The sequence below is a fragment of the Globicephala melas genome, chromosome 9, assembly GCF_963455315.2.
Source record: "Globicephala melas chromosome 9, mGloMel1.2, whole genome shotgun sequence".
NCBI classification, from domain to species: Eukaryota; Metazoa; Chordata; class Mammalia; order Artiodactyla; family Delphinidae; genus Globicephala; species Globicephala melas.
In genome coordinates, this window is record NC_083322.1 from 17,015,226 (window position 1) to 17,032,257 (window position 17,032).

Sequence of the window (17,032 nt, forward strand, 5' to 3'; positions counted from 1 at the left end):
GTGACTTAGCCTCTCTGACAGCGAGATCGCTATTTCCTGGGCCGTACCCTCAGGTTACAAATCCTCTGATCGTCCACTGGATGTTTAGAGCGTTAGGACGGGGGGGGGGGGAGGAGAGGTGCAGTGTGGGGAATCCAACCTTGGAAAGTAATTAGAAGCCAAAGAAGAAAGAGGGGAACTTCCAGTTTCCAGGTCCGTATGTAAGGAGCTTAGAAGTCACCACTCCATTCTGAGAAATGGAATATTACCTGCCATATCGGTAAACAAAGATGTCATGGTCAGCAGTGATTGCTGCCCTCCAACATGAGCCAGTGAGCCCTGGAGAAACTCAGGATGTGAAAACACAGGGATACTGGCCCCAGGTAGCTGAGATGCCTGTCAAAGGTATGATTTCAGTGAGCCCAGACTCCTGCATCTTCCCATACATAGAAAAGCGCTAAATTCCTTAACTTGAGATATCCGGTTTTCTTTCATTAACAATCATCTTTTGACGGTCAGACTACCTGCCCTTTGTTGCAAAACCTCTCTATAACCTGGCTCCCCCCTCGCCTCCCCGGAGCAGTTTTCTCAGGGTTACTGAGATGCTGCCTCCCAGGCTTGAAGTCCGAAAAATTCCCGCTGAATAAAACGTAACTCTCAACATTTAGGTTGTGAATATTTTTTAAGTCAGCAATCCTAACAGCAAGTAAAACGCTGAACAGACTGAAAAAAATCAACAATACTTCTTGCATCGGTACAAGAGCAGGGGACACAGGGCAAACCACTGCCCTTAAGACAGACGGGTGAATACAGGAGTCACAACTTACCAGAGCGAGACTCGGGAGAAGAAACAGCAGGAACTAGTGCCCAGGTAGGACGCGTGCAATGAGCGAGTTGCCGGAGGCTCAGTGTAGACAACTCTGACAGTTGAAAACTTCAGGATGACCAAGTCACGGTGGGCCCACAACATACGGGGAGACTTCCCGCCAGGAGCTCAACCAGCTTCCCGCAGCAAATATATGAGAAAAATGCCCGCGAGCTTCCCGCAGAGGGAGGGGCAAAGGAACCATTTTTAAATTGACCGGAGCTGCTGTGCTTCTCAACAAGGCCTGCCCGCAGGTGAAGCCAGTTAACCAGAGCCCGACCCGCTGGGCTATTATTATCGGAGCCTAATTGACCTGGGGAAGGGAAATATACCCAGCTCCAGCTGGCTCTTCCACGTGGAAGAACAGAAATGCCCAGCTCCGGCCCACTCTAGCCTTCACGTCCCACCTAAGAAGGGAGGATAAAACTGAGAAACACTTGTGAAGTTCGCAGTTCAGAGGCACAGGCTCCCTAAAACATGGAGACCTACTTATAGGACTAGAGAATGCTTCCCCTCCGCTCACACCTCACCGCCACATTACTGAAGGCCTATCTCCAGTACTTCCTTTTACCTGGTATATCATGTCCAGCTATCAAGAAAAAATTACAAGGCATACCAAAAGGCAAAAAACACAATTTGAAGGGACAGAGCAAGCAACAGAACCAGATATGGCAGGAGTGTTGGAATTATCAGGCAGTGTTTTAATTAGCAATTAAAACAACTCTAATTATTACACTAAGCATCCTAATTGATCAAACAGACAGCATGCAAGAACAGATGGTCAGTGTAAGCAGAGAGATGGAAATCCTAAGGAGGAACCAGAAAAGAAATGCAAGAGATAAAAAAACCACTGTAACAGAAATGAAGAATGCCTTTGATAGGCTCATTAGTAGATTGGACACAGCTGAGAAAATAATCTTGGTGCTAGCGCCTATATCAATAGAATCTTCAAACCAGAAAGGAAAAAAACAAAGACGGAAAGAAAAAACAAAAACAGAATATCCAACGACTAGGGGACAACTACAGAAGGTGTAATACACACATAATGGGAATATCAGAAGAAGAAGAAAGAGAAAGGAACAGAAGACATATTTGAAACAATAATGACTGAGAATTTCCCCAAATATCAGACATCAAACCACTAATTTAGGAAGCACAGAGGTCGCACACCAAGTAGGATAAGTGCAAAAAAAAAAAAAAGAAAAAACTGCACCTAGGCGTATCATTTTCAAATTGCAGAAAATCAAAGATAAAGAAAAAATTCCGAAAGAAGCCAGAGGGAAAAAATACCTTACCTATAGAGGAACAAAGATAAGTTCAAAGCGTTATCGAAGGGTTCCCTAGATATTTTTGCTAGTTCTCAGCAACTTTCTGACCAACAAATACTCAAAATACTTTGCACATTCCCAAAAGAGTGAAGGAGACCTACTCTCTGTTTTGGGAATGTGAAAAGCTGGGATGAAGAGTAGATTTGGCCTTCCGGAAGTGCATAAACTGTAATGGCCCAAGGTGAACACACACTTCCTCTTCAACATCCATCTCCTGCTCCTGGTGTCACAGGTGCCCTCAGCCATGGGCTGCTGCTGGGCCTCCTTCACAAGGAATCTGCTTTCACCTAGTGTTACATCATCATACCATCATGTAATCCAGGGATGTTTGCATTTTAACTGGGGACTGAAGAACCTTCCAGACTCAACAGTTCATCCCTAAGGTAGCTGGAATATAGCAGGATACCTTATTTTCAATCACACAGGTTTCTAGAAGACTCAGAATTCTAGGCACTATGGCAAATGGGAACAAAGACAAACATTTTTAGAAGAAAACCATGTCTGTTTATCACTGGCACCCCAGTAGCGGCAAGCATGCCCAGCACCCAGATCTTGGTTTCTAAATACGAGTCTCCGACCAAAGGGACCAGGGCTCCTTGAAGAAGTAGCTGATTCCAGGTCTAGGCAAGAGAAACACGAGATGATCCTGGAGCATCCTGTGGTGCCAGAAGGTAAGAATGTGCTCAGAAAGGATGAAAGAGCATAGAAACCAGCATGAAAGTATTCCCAATGGCCAAAGCCGGCACATTCTGAACAATAAAATGAATAACAATATTTAATTGTAATCCATAGACTAAAGTAAACATACATGAGTCTATTCTCATATTTTAAAGTAATTGAACAAATAAGTAAATTGGCAAGAAGGTATAGCTCTTAGAAAAAAATTCCAATGAATAAACGTAGAAGGAAATATAAAATCCCCGTTAGTAATAATTACTGCAGGCAAAAAATCACCAATGGATGCTAAAATTATTGGGCAAAAGCTTGAGATAAACAATATTTGCATAGTCTAAAAGTATCCCCCCAAGACATTAATTAATTACAAAAGGAAATACAGTAACTTTACAGTGGAAACACCCTTCAGACATACCTTAAATCAGGGATTGAGGAAAAAGCACTAGTCATAAAATTTATTGAGGTCATGTCACCCTGGCATCAGATCAGGGCCCCACCCTTCTGACCTCATTTAACCTTAATTACCTCCTAAAAGCCCTATCTCCAAACACAGTCACAGTGGGTATGGCTTCAACATATGAATTTGGAGGGGAGACAATTCCATCCACAGCATTTTCCAGAAATGTCTAACCACAATCTATCCATGAAAAACCATTAGACAAACGCACATTGTCTGTGAAACTACTGACCAGTACTCTTCAAACACATCAAGGTCATAAAAGACAAAGAAAGACTGAGGAACTGTCATAGGTTGAAGGATTTGAGGACCTTTCAGTGCAACATGGGATCTGGGATTGAATCCTGTAACAGGAAAAAGACAGTAACAGAGAAACGGGTTAAATCTGAATAAAGTCTATAGTTATTTGTGTTGTATCAATGTTAATTTCTTGGTTTTGATCATTGTCCTATGGCTGGATAAGATGTCAACATTAGGGCAGCTGGGTAAAGCATATCTGAAATGCTCTGTGCTCTTTTTGCAACTTTTCTCTAATACAGTTTCAAAATTAAAAGTTTCTCTAAATGTCCCTTCGCATCCCATACCTTGCAATAGTGGTGGGAATAGAGAACTAAATCATCGCCCATGTTTCCTTTGGGGGGCGGGGTGGGGCGATGGTGCAGAAGGGAGTAACTGCACAGTTCTTCCACCCAACAGGAGGAGAGAGGGAGCCAGGAAACGGAAAGATTCAAAGCGAAAGACAGATTTAAAAGCTAATTTCATGGAGACTGATGTGGAGCACAGAATCCGCAATAAGGGAGCTGAGCGCTGGCCTATTTCCAGGTGTCCAGCTCAGAGGCGGGCCAGGCGCCTTTATTTTAAGACTGTCAGCTGTTTGTGTCCACAAAAGAGAAAGAGGGGACGCTGCTTCCACGTGAACAGCCCTGTGGTCGCTCTCCCTCCCAGCTGGTTGGTTCTGTGGCTCTGAGGGCTTCGAGCCTGATTATCGTGGGGATTAGCACCTGACGGTCTGGGAGGCCCAGATAATTCTGTTTATTTAGGACAATCTGCCGTAAAGTGGGTGGCCAAGCCCTCTCTCCCACACCCAACTCTCCATCTTTCAACTCTGGGCTTCTAAGCACTTCTGTCCTTGCTGTTGTTCATTTTACAAAGGCTTTTTTGAGTACCTACCTTGATTAAGGCATAAAGAAGTCCCAGAAGATAGAAAATACCTCTCGGCTAGGAATGGAGCACCAACACGTAGTAGGCTCTCAAAAAAGGACTTGCGTGCCCTCAGTGCATAACGTCCAGGAAGCTTTTCTACTGACATGGTGGTACTTCTGGCCATAATCTCTGAGGCACAGTGGCCAGACGATAAAGTAAATTGCTGCGCTGAGGAATAGCTGTAAACGTTTCTAAGGATGCGATCCTTAATGGAATAACTCCTCTGTACAAGGTGCACCATGAATCCTAGATAAAAAGTAAAAAAGAGTAATAATAGTAATAGCTTTTATTGAGTGTTTACCGTGTGCCATGTATGTAAACCTCCCAAGAACCCTATGAAGCAAGAACAATTATAATCCCCGGTCGGCAGATGGCTAGGAACTAGCAGAGCCTGGATGCAACCCAGGTACATGGAATGGAGTCCATGCGCTTAACCGTTAGGCTCCCCTTCCTTCACATTCCTCAGTTCTGGTCCAACCTGACTGAGAAACTTTGGGCGACTCTTTAAAATTCTCTGGGCCCTGATTACCTGCTTATAAGAAGGGGATAATAATTCCGTCTTGCCTACATCAAAGGGTCTATTACCTAAGAGAACATTTATAAAAGGTGAACACATAGTAGATCACAAAGAAATTCCCTAAAATTTCAGGGACTCCATAAAGAGACCACATCGTTGACCATAACGCAATTAAATCCAAAATCGGCCCAAAAAACATAAAAAGATGGTTGGAACTTATTTTAAACTAATGTGCTCATAAATAAGTCATGGGTTAAAGAAAGTTAAGTCTCATTAAAACAAAAAACTGATTATATATTTATCCACAAAGTCTAATTCCTAAGCTGCAGTGGGGAAAAAGTGAGAAACAGCCTATTTTTGACTTCAGGACTCCCAAAAGATCTAGACATTATGGGAACCAGGAAGCAAGGATGGAGAAAGGTCTGCAAATAGGAGGACTGACTGAAAGTGGGTTTAGGAAGCATGTAGCCCTCAGCGTACCTTCCCTCCGCTCAGCCAGTGACTGCCCCTCCCATCTCCTCCTGTCCAACAGCCCGGGAGGATGTGCATTTGCTGGAGACAGTAAGGCGGTGGGTCTCTGGCCCAGGGAACACTAGGCATGGCTGAAGGTTCTAATACTGAAAACAGCAGATTCAGTCAAACTTGTACTGAATATTGACACTCTCTCCTCTCAGCCCTAGCGGTCTTCCAGGACTCTCAAAATGCCAGTAGCCAGGTTTCTATGCTTCAGGCAAGACCTTGAAAGAGGCTTCACTGGCAAATCTCAACCTAAGGATTCTGAAATTCAGGGTCCCCCAGGAACTGGCCCAGCCAGAACCCGTTACAGTGACCCTGACAGTCAATAAGCCCTACTAATGGGCTCAGGGCTGCCAATCACCTTTTTTATTTTCTTATCGTGGTAAATTATATATTACATAAAATATGCCATTTTAACCAGTTTTAAGTTTACGGTTCAGTAAACTTTAAGTTTACAGGCATTAAGTACATTCACAATGTTATACAATCACCACCACTATCTATTTCCACAATTTTCATCACTCCAAACAGAAACACTGTACTCATTAAGCAATAATTCCCACTCCCCACTGCCCCTCAGCCCCTAGTAAACTCTATTCTACTTTCTGTCTCTATGGAATTTGCCTATTCTCAATATTTCATATAAGTGAAATCATACAATATTTGTCCTTCTGTTTCTGGCTTATTTCCCTTAGTATAATGTTTTCAAGTTTCATCCATGTTGTAGCATGTATCAGAATTTCATTCCTTTTATGGCGGAATAATATTCCATTGTAAGTACATACCCCATTTTGTTTATCCATTAATCTGTCGTTGGACACTTAGGCTGTTTCCACTTTTTGGCTATTATGAATAATGCTGCAGTGAACACTGGTATGCAAGCATCTGAATCGTCTTTTCTTTTTTTTTTTTTTTTTTTTGCGGTACGCGGGCCTCTCACTGTTGTGGCCTCTCCCGCTGCGGAGCACAGGCTCCGGACGCGCAGGCTCAGCGGCCATGGCTCACGGGCCCAGCCGCTCCGCGGCATGTGGGATCTTCCCGGACCGGGGCACGAACCCGCGTCCCCTGCATCGGCAGGCGGACTCTCAACCACTGCGCCACCAGGGAAGCCCTGAGTCGTCTTTTCAATTCTTTTGGGTATTCCAATCACTTTTTAATTCTTCATAGTCATGAAGTGACAACCAAGGATCGCCAGACATTTGAGGAAAGCAGTTATAATGAAGGACAAAACACAAACAGAAAAAAAAAAGAAACTTGGAGGAAACAAAGACTACCCCGAGAGAAGAAAACAAAGCAAAAAAAAACTGTGAAAAGCAGTTTTTATCACAGAAAAACTGTGATAAAAAGAAGACACTGCATCTATAAAATATGAATAGTATGCTCTAAAAATGGAACTTTCAGAGAGCACAAAAAAAGTAGTTCTTAGGAAATAAATGTATAAGGGCAGAAATAAAATGCTCAATGAATAAACATTTTAAAAGTTGAGGAAATCACCCAGAAAATAGAAAGACAAAGAGATGAAAATAGGGGGGAAAGAGAATAAAAATAGAAACCCTGAAGAGGAGAGGTAGCATCTGAGCAAATAGAAGCTCTATAGAGGAGAGGGGAAACAGAAAATAAAATAACAAAAAGATTAATAAAATAACATAAATAATAACAGAAAATAAATTGTTATTACAATCAAGAAAATTTCCCAGAACCCTTGCACACTGTTGGTGAGGTTATAAACTGGGTCAGCCACCATGAAGCACCATATGGAGGTTCCTCAAGAACTTAAAAATAAAATTGCCGTATGATCCAGCAATCCCACCGCTGGGTATACATCCAAAGGAAATGAAAACAGGTTACCCAAGAGACAGGTATGCACTCCCATGTTGTTGCAGCATTATTCCCAACAGCCAAGATACGGAAACAACCTCAGTGTCTATCAGTGGATGAATGGATAAAGATGACATGGTATATATATACAATGGAATATTGTTCAGCCATAAGAAAGAAGAAAATCCTGCCGTTTGCAAGAACGTCTACGGACCTAGAGGACTTAGGCTAAGTGAGATAAGTCAGAGAAAGACAACTACTCTATGATATTTTTTTATACGTGAAATCTTAAAAAACCTAAAATTGTAAAAGCAGAGAGTGAAGTGGTGGTTACCAGGGTCTGGAGGGTGAGGGGGGTAGCTGGAAATGGGAGAGCTGTTGTTTAGGGTACGTACTTGCAACTAATAGATAAATAAATCCCGGAGACCTTACACAGCTAGTCCCCAACTTACGATGATTTGACTTACAATTTTTTGACTTAATGATGGTGCAAAAGCAATATGCATTCAGTAGCCGCAGCTCCCAGTCAGACATGTGAACACAAAGGTAAACAATCAATATAGTTACAGCCATTCTGTACCCAGACCACCATTCTGCTTTTCACCTTCAGCCCAGTATTTGATAAATTACCTGAGATTTTCAACACTTTATTATAAAATAGGCTTTGTGTTGCCCAACTGGCAGCTTACATAAGTGTTCTGAGCACGTCTAAGGTAGGCTGGGCTAAACTATGCTGTTTAGTAGGTTAGATATATTAAAGTAATTTTCGACTAATGATATTTTCAGTTTACCATGTGTTTATCAGGAGGCAACCCCATCGTAAGTCAAGGAATATCTATACACAGTACAGTGATTAGAGAGAATAAAACTGTACTATAATCATTAAACTTGCTTAGAGGCTAGATCTGAATTGTTCCCAGCCCTAGAAGAAATGATCATAATGTGATGCAACAGAGGTGTTAGCTAACGTTACAATGGCAATCACATTGCAATATAAATGTGTCAAATCAGTATGTAGTACGCCTTAAACTTACACAATGTTGTATGGCAAATAAATCTCAAATTTTAAAAAAGTAAAGAAAATATCCCAGAGCTGACACAGGTAAGCTGGGCTCATACCAAGGCACATCATCATGGAATCTTCAGACCACTGTGGACTGACAGAAGATCCTACAAGCTTCCAAAGAGAGGAACACAAAATCACATACAAAGGGTCTGGAGTCCGGGTGACTTCTGACTTTTCCCCAGCAACTCTGGAAGCCGGTGGACAATGGAGTAATGTCTTCAGACTAGTTCGGGACAACAGTTTCTGCCCTAGAAATCTTTTCTGTTTTTAAAGGCACTTGTGCCGCACACACCCAGATGTGAGATTTTACTGCGGCGTTGTTCTCCTCCACCCGGGTTCAGCCCCCCACCTTCTACCGCCACGGGTTTGCCACAACCACAAATGGCTTGTACTGTTTTTTATCCATTTCTTCCTTAAATTAAGTCACGTTTTCTTACTTTTATCTTTTGTGATAAAGTAAAAGGCAAATATGAAAATAAAATAATTTTAAAAAACAAAAGCGATGATTTCAAGTCCTGAATGGCTCCTGTTGGCTTCCCAAGGCTCTGATCCTGGAGCCTCCCTCTGCATGAAGAAGGAGGACTAGCAAAGTTAGAGAGGTGTGAAAGGCCAGCGCCCTGATAACTCTTTTGATGTAACCAAGAAGACTGAAAGAGATCTGCAGGGACTAATTGTCTCCATGAGTTGAGGTTATAAGATGCCACCTCAGTGCACCCCCTCCACCCCACGCCCAACCATTCTACCAGCTTCCTCTTAAAACTGCCACACCGAAAGGACACAGAGCCCGCATCCCACTCGCCAGCAAGTCTTCAGCACGACCAGGTGGCCCGTGTCTATGTAAAGAAAAGCACTAAGCGCCTTTAGACCCCACCGGGCCTAAGACTGGACAAGAACACTAAACCCTGTTTTGGTTTCAAACTGTTTATCTCTGTTCTTCAAAGCTCTGAAACCAAAAGAGGCCCTTCCTGCAAAAGGGCAGGTTTCCTCTTGGGGATCAAAACCAGAGCTTGCTGCAACCAACCCCCGCCCGCATCTCCAAGTTGACTCCAGTCATCTCAGTTTGCCACTTCACAGAGTGGCCTCTGCAGGCCTCTGCCCGCAGGTTTGGGCCACGTGTAAACGGTGGCTTCAGGGGCCTCTTGGGGCCTGTAGCAACACTTACAGTTTCCCTCTGCGTTAACACAACCACTGAGGCTGGTCTCCAGAGACTTGAAGACTCACTGGTCCCTGACAGAGACAGGCAGCTTCATAGCTATGAGTGTTCAGTACACTCTCTGGCAAAGCTAAGCCAGGTCTCAGACTGCAAGACTCTATGTGGCCTGCACTGTCTGCGCCCCCATGACCCACTCCAGCCATGAGACAGGTACAAGCAAAGTCTGGTAGTCAAGACACCAAGGAGAGAGTCTAGGAGTTGTGGTTATGTTAAGTCAACACGAAACTTTTTAAAAATTACTCTTGGCCTGACTAACAACAATAACTGCTCAGCTAAAGCATGTAACTTGGAGGTCCCAAAGGAGCGTGGCCCCTAAAGGCCTCTTTCATCTGGATTTTTTTCTATAAATGTTGGCGAACCCTGCAGTTCACCCTTAGACAATCTCTCATCTTTTCCATTCACCCTTTCTCCCTTGTCAGATCATCCAGTCTCATGGTTTAAATGGTTAAGTAGCTTGTTCAACGTCCCATACCTAGGAAATGGCCAAGTATTCAACTGGAGTCCATTTGGTGTCAAAGCCTATGTTTTAATCACTATTCCTGAAAGATGACTATTTTGGGGTCTTACATCAATCTGGGATAGTCAACCTCTTGGGCTGTCCTTGCCTGCTCTGCTCTGATGGACTCGTTTGTCCTTCCCAACCCAACAAAGAGAAGATCCAGGTGAGCTTCAGCTTCAGAAATGCAGCCTTCCATGCTCTCCCACTCACCGGCGTCCGTACCCTGGGCTCCTGGGCAGGGTTAAGCAGCATTGAGGCTGCCAGCCCTCATCCACCAGCAGGCAAGGGCCGGCGAGCTCTGGCCCTGAAAGTTTAAAATAGCCGTCTTGTCCCAAGGGTGTGCCAAGCGCTCAGAGCCAACACTGGGCCCTGGTGGAGACTGACTGAGGACCAGGAACAGATGCATTCACGGGATTTCACAGGGGCTCTTGGGGAGGAGGCCCCACAGTTAATTTGAAACAGTCTTTGGTGATATCTGTGGTTAGACCCAAGGGTCATGGAGAAGGGTGCCAGTCACCCCAAACATGTGGAGCTGGCGAGGTCTGTTGTTTGACACCTTCTGGGTATTGAGAATGAGTCATGATTGAGTACAGGAAGCAGTGCAGGGGCACCAAATGTGTAACTCCTCTCTGTTGACACTTACAGCATTCAAGAAACGAACATTTAGTGAGAGCCTATTACATGCCAGGCACTTTATTCGCACACTTCACCTCCAAAACCCTGTGTGGTAGGTACTGATATCCTTACTTTGCAAATGAGAAAACTGAGGCTCTGAGAGATTGCAAGTGGTGAGGCTCAGCCTCAAATCGAGTCTGTCATATCCGAAGCTCAGACATGAACTTTTGTTACACAAATGTGCCTTATGGGAAGACAAGTGCCCTTGAACTCCAAGGGAGCTTTATATCTCAGGAAAGTAACATGTTTCTAACCAGATATGTCCATAGTACATATGGACAACAAAAACAACTTTCCTATCTGGAAAAAAAAGGAGTTTATTTATACTGGGGAGCACTGAACTTGGAGCAGATGAACGGCCTGAGTGGGAGGGTACAGAGGCGGTAGCCCCCTCCCCCTGTGGTGGAAGAAAAAAAAACTTTCCCACCCTAGAAAGCTGCTCCTAATGTCTTTCCCTGCACCCAAGAGGTGTCCCTTTAGGTTGTTTAAAATATTTATAACTGCAAGAGTCTCTGCAAATCTCTCATGTTAGACTGACCTAGTGGGGAGGGATTGCTTAATCTGGTTCCTCACTGCTGTGGCTGCTGGGAGGATCTAGATCATTTACAGGAATGGGGGATGTAGCTTGAGCCACTCTAAAGCAGTTATCAGAGGTGGTCTTTCCATAGCTCATAAATTTGCTTGTTAATAGCTCTGACATCAATTCACCGAGTCACATCTGCATCTCAGTTAATGCTACATATCAGGACCCCATCTGTGAAATGGGAATAGTGTAAGACTCTCCAGATGGGAGAATCCTCCAGCAGCAATCTGGTTTATCCCCCATGCCAGGGACCACCACGCTTTCCACAAGGCGAAGGAGGAATTCCATTCTTGAAGGTGTTTCTCAACTCTCCTATAAGTACTTCCCAGGGTCTAAACATCCCACAAAGAAATTTTTTCTTACATCTGATTTCAAATTCTCCAGGGAAATTCCAGCTCATTTTTTCTCTCTGAAGATAGAAAATCCTTCTCACAAAAGATTTAAATATATTCAAATAACATGACAAAATCAGGAAAGAAAATGTTGTAAAATATTCAATCTTACCAGCCCACCTTCACTTTCATTTCTGTGCATCCTCTTCCAAATTTTATCCATGTGTGTAAATATTTGCAATTATTATAATCCTAACACAGGCACCATTTTGTAAACTCCCCTTCTCATTGAAACACTTCTTCACACACAAGCTAATTTTCATCTCTATCTTTTAGGCAAATCCTCAGTAGTGTACTATCCTTCCTACACAGATTATTCCTGGAGTCCTCACTCATAGTCTGGAAAAGAGAGAAAGAGTACTTTTGTTTGAGGGGTGTGTTTGTCTGTCCAGTAAGAAGATGGGACTCATTGAGCCAGTTTACCATCTTGCCATATCTTCCTTGAAACCAACAACATTTATGTATAAGATGGATGGTCGAGGTTATGTCAAAGCTTTCTTGTTTTCAGATTAGGGTCCCTGTTCCTTGCCTCCTAATCAACCCAGATATGGACTCGTAATTCACCTGCTTAGTTTTCAGTATGCCTTGACCATGAACCTTAATGGTTGCTCCATGCTACCCTGGTAAGGGAACAAAGAACTGCAGGGCTCTGGATTAAATAAGACGTCCTCCCCAGTTGTCACAAAAACATTCACGTCAGTGTTTAGCATCTGCAAACTGAGCTCTTTCTTGACATTACAGGTCTGCTAAGCTCTGGTTTGCTGAGGACAGGGCCCCACCTGACACATGTGTCCCCATTAGGAGACAGAGTATGTATGGAACACCCTTTCTACTTCAAGTTCTTTCAGTTAAACATCACATCCATGGCCAGGGGACAAGGTTGTTCTCAGTATAACTCACTGGCTGCTGAATTGGAAATAAGACCTCCATTATGCTTCTGGTTACAGTTAAATAAGAGGGAAATATGAGGCCTTCCCTGAGCATATCCTGGGAACTAATTTTTTTTTTTTAAACAAAGACAGTAAAATTAGAGCACCAGCCCTCAGAAATAGCAACAAGAAAGGAATGCATATATATAGGAAAATAAATGCCCGCCCAGAATAGAAAGTTGATTTCAGTTTATGAGTATAAGACTAAATAAGTGAGGCTCCACGGAGCATAATATCGAGCCCCACCTGACTTCCAACCTTTCTTCCACCCGGCACTTGGGAAAAGATGCCATCTCTCAACTTGGAACAATTCTTATTGGCAATCCAATTTCTGAGTGTCATTGTGTGCCCTTCTGCAAGCATAAAGACACAATGACTTTCTGGCAGAAAGCCCCAGGAGAATTGTCAGACATCCTGATAAGTAGGAATCATTCCCATTTTCAGTGTTTGACCACACATTTCAATGCCAATCTTCTATAATTTTATGATGTCCACACTGACTTTTCCCAATAGCCAGGCATGCAGCCAAGAGTGAGTGAGCATCTCTGCCCCTTACTGTGTAAGTCCTGCTCCTCTCAGAATAATGGACAAGGAGGCTTGTTCACAATGGTGTGCAGCTCGTAAGAGGTGACTGTTAAATTTTCAATAATTTTGTGAGCAGGTTGATATCACCATGATAGCTGGAAATCAGCCATGGTGAGATGATTTACACCACAGAAATTGGCAGATACGACAGATCAGTGCCAGTTTTTAAACATTCACCAGCACATCAAGCTTGTTGTTGAACTCTTGGGATTTTATAGACATTCAGAAAGGGTCAAGGCTTGAGCTATTTTATTTTTAAATTCTCTACAGAAAAGACCAGCAAAGATAGAAACAGAGAGTCCTAAAATGTTGGGATTGGAAGGGATGCTAGAGGTCACCTAGTGAAAATATTGTGGCCAAGAGAGGTGACAGGAATGTCACACTGCCAGTTACAGACAAAGAGGACAAGACCCAGATCCCTCATCTCCAGGTCACCATTCTTTGCAAAGTCCCAAACAGACTCCAAAAAAACAAGCAAAAGACAGTCATTGCTTTCACTCCATTGTTAAGGAAGTAAATTTTCCCATCTTAAAAATGAAACACTTGATTTCCACCATGACTTTCCTCAAGCTAAGAAGCAGGTGGGTCAAGAATTTCCTAAGCGTTTCATGGAAAAGAGCCACTTCCTGCTTCGCGTGAGATTTCCAGATGGGGAGTGAGAGCTGTTCCGAGCAGGTGAAGCATTGGCCTCCAGGCAGTGGTCTTAGTCAGTCGGGCTGCTGTGGCACAGCACCATAGACTGGGTGGCTTATAAACAGCAGACATTTATTTGTTATGGTTCTGAAGGTTGGAAATCTGCGATCAGGGTGCCAGCACAGTCAGGCTCTGGAGAGAACCCTCTTCCATATTGCAGACTGCAGACTTCCCATTGTGTCCTCACATGGTGGAAATGGGACAAGAGGTCTCTCTGGGATCCTTTTTATAAGGGCACTAATCCCATTCAAGAGGGCTCCACCCTCATTACCATATTACCTCCCAAAGGCCCCACCTCTAAAAACATCACACTGGGGGTTGGGATTTCAACGTATGAACGTTGCAGAATCATAAGCATTCAGTCCACTGCAGGGTTAGTTCAGGTTGCTGGAGTCTTAAGAGTTAATATCTAAGAGACACCTCTGAGTTCAAGCAGTACTGAATTCCCTGAGCCCCTATAATGCTGAGGAGATAAGGGCCCTGCCCCTTCTTCTACTACAAGCTAACCTGGCACAACTATCCTCAGGCTACCCACGTTGGCGGCCTGGGAAGCACATCAGAATCTCTGCCTGTAAGGGCCCTAAATCTTCATCACCCTGAGGGCTTGGGGAGCTGGGTAGGGAATGGACTGTGACTCCCATTTTGTGGTTTGTGGCAGAGGAGGTTCAACAACTTTTCCAAGTTTACAAGAAAGACAAGGCAAAACTGGGAACTTCTGACCTTCTGGATTTATTCAGGCTGGAAAATAATTGAGAGCATCTCAAAGAATAACAGTGAAGTGTTAATGAGCTAATTAACACTTGCGCATTGTTTGTTCATAGTTCATATGGGACCAGCGTACCTGCCTTTCGTACTTAGAAGTTTGTTCTAGACACTTAATTAAATAGAGTATTAACTATTCAAAGGAAAAAGTTAGGTGTTAGATTATATGGGTGACTTTACAAAAAATTACAGAATATTTTATAAGAAAGTACATTTAAGTCAATGCAGTCTAAAATGGCTGATACTCAAGTTCCTCTTGAAGTAAATGTAACCACAGGTCCTATGCTACTTTAAACAGATGTTTTCTGCCATGTGGTGACAGACATTTTCAATACATCCATAGCACCTAGTAGGACTTAATCCACCTCATTGACATTAACTGTGTGACTTGGATCTATTTCAGCGAAAGGAAATCATTGCCGTGCTCTGAGGAGTCTTCGTTGCATCACTGGTTCCATCAATTTCAACATTCAGTGAGTGCCTACTGTTTCCAGGAAACAGCCGGCTTCTCCAACTGTAAGGTACATAAGAGTCCCCTGGGCATCTCCTTGCTAAAATGCAGATTCAAACAAGCTCCCAGGTGATGTCAATGCAACTGGTCCAAGGACCAGACTTCAAGAAGCAAAGAGCTGACAACAGAAATAAAATGATCAAGAAAGACAAAGTCTTTGTACCTTAGGATTATAAACAGGCACATAGGAAATTTCAATACAATGTTGGTGGTACAATAGAGACACCAAATACCCAGACTCTGGGGCACCAAGAAGAGATATCTAATAGCTAGGGAGGGAGGGATGCCAAGGAAGTCTTCTGGAGAGAAAAGGAGGAAAAAACCAGGGATGGCTTTGTATCAATATCTCTGGTTACAGTGTTTAGAATTTTTCTGATAAGCGGCAAGGAAACCCTAAGGGTTATTGCATGTGGAAGCCATATGGCTTAAGCTGTGTTTAGACAATCACTCTGGAGCCACTGATGGAGGTTGGAGGAGACATCCTTGATTCTTTCCTTTTCAAGTCCTATTGATTCTGCATCCGAATTATATTTCAATTGCATCCACTTCTTTCCATCTCCTCTGCTAGTCCCTTAGGGCAGCCATCATTTCTGACCTGGAATAATTCAATCACCTCCTAACTACTTCTAACTGTGCTCCTATAACCTATTTCCATGCAGCAGCTAGAGTAATCTGCTTTGAAGGTAAATCAGATCAGGTTACTCTCCTGATGAAAATCCTCCAATGGTTCCCCCTTACATCCTAAATCCCTAAACCTACCCATGGCCTATATGGCCCAACACAATCCTACCTCATCCGAGACTATTCTTCCCTTCACCTGACATCCTCCAGCCACGCCAAACGTGGACCTGCCTCAGAGCCCTTCTACTTGCTGTTCTGTCTACCCAGAATCCTCATTCTCCAGGTATTCCAGAGACAGGTTCTTTTTCATCATTCAGGTCTCTGCTCACATGTTACCCACCCAGACAAGGCTACTCTGAATATCCAAATTTCGTTCAACGCATCAGTTAGCTTCTATTCTATTATTTTGTCTTTGGAGCACTTACTAGTATCTGGAATTATTTAATGTAGATTTATTTAGTGTATAATAGATTTAATTATATAGTGACCTACATATCACTCCAACACATGCTCTATTCTGTTTCCCAGTAAATCCCCAACCCCAGTAGTACATATGGTAGGTGCTCTATAAATGTTTTGACTGAATGGATTTGCTGGAGGTAAGATGGGTGCCAAGGAGACCTATCAGAAAGCTTTTGGAATCATCAGACAAGAACAGAGGAAGCCTAAACTAAGGTATTGGTAACAGAGATGAAGAGATAATGGGTTGAGAAACATTTAGGAAGCAGAGTCAATAGGACTTGGTGATTGAAGAGATGGAACATGTGAATAAAGGAAAAAATAAAGATGACTTGATGACTTCTATCTAATGCATTAGTGAGTGGCAGTGTCAATAACTGAGGTAGAGAATTCCAGAACTAGAGAATGATTAGTTCAGTTATGGATAAGATGAATTTGAGGTTCTCCTGGAATATCCAGATGGAGATGAATATACGGGTCTGGAGCTTGGGAGAGATGTCTGTACTGAGGGTATAAATTGGGGATTTGTCAGTATCCAGATAGTGGTTAGACTGCTCAGAGAGAATACATATAAGAAGAAGATGAATGCACAACAGATAAAATCTTGGGGTACACCAATTAGATGGTAGGTAAAGAAAGTGGAGCCCACAACGGGATAGTCAAATAGAGATGATGAGAACAGGACA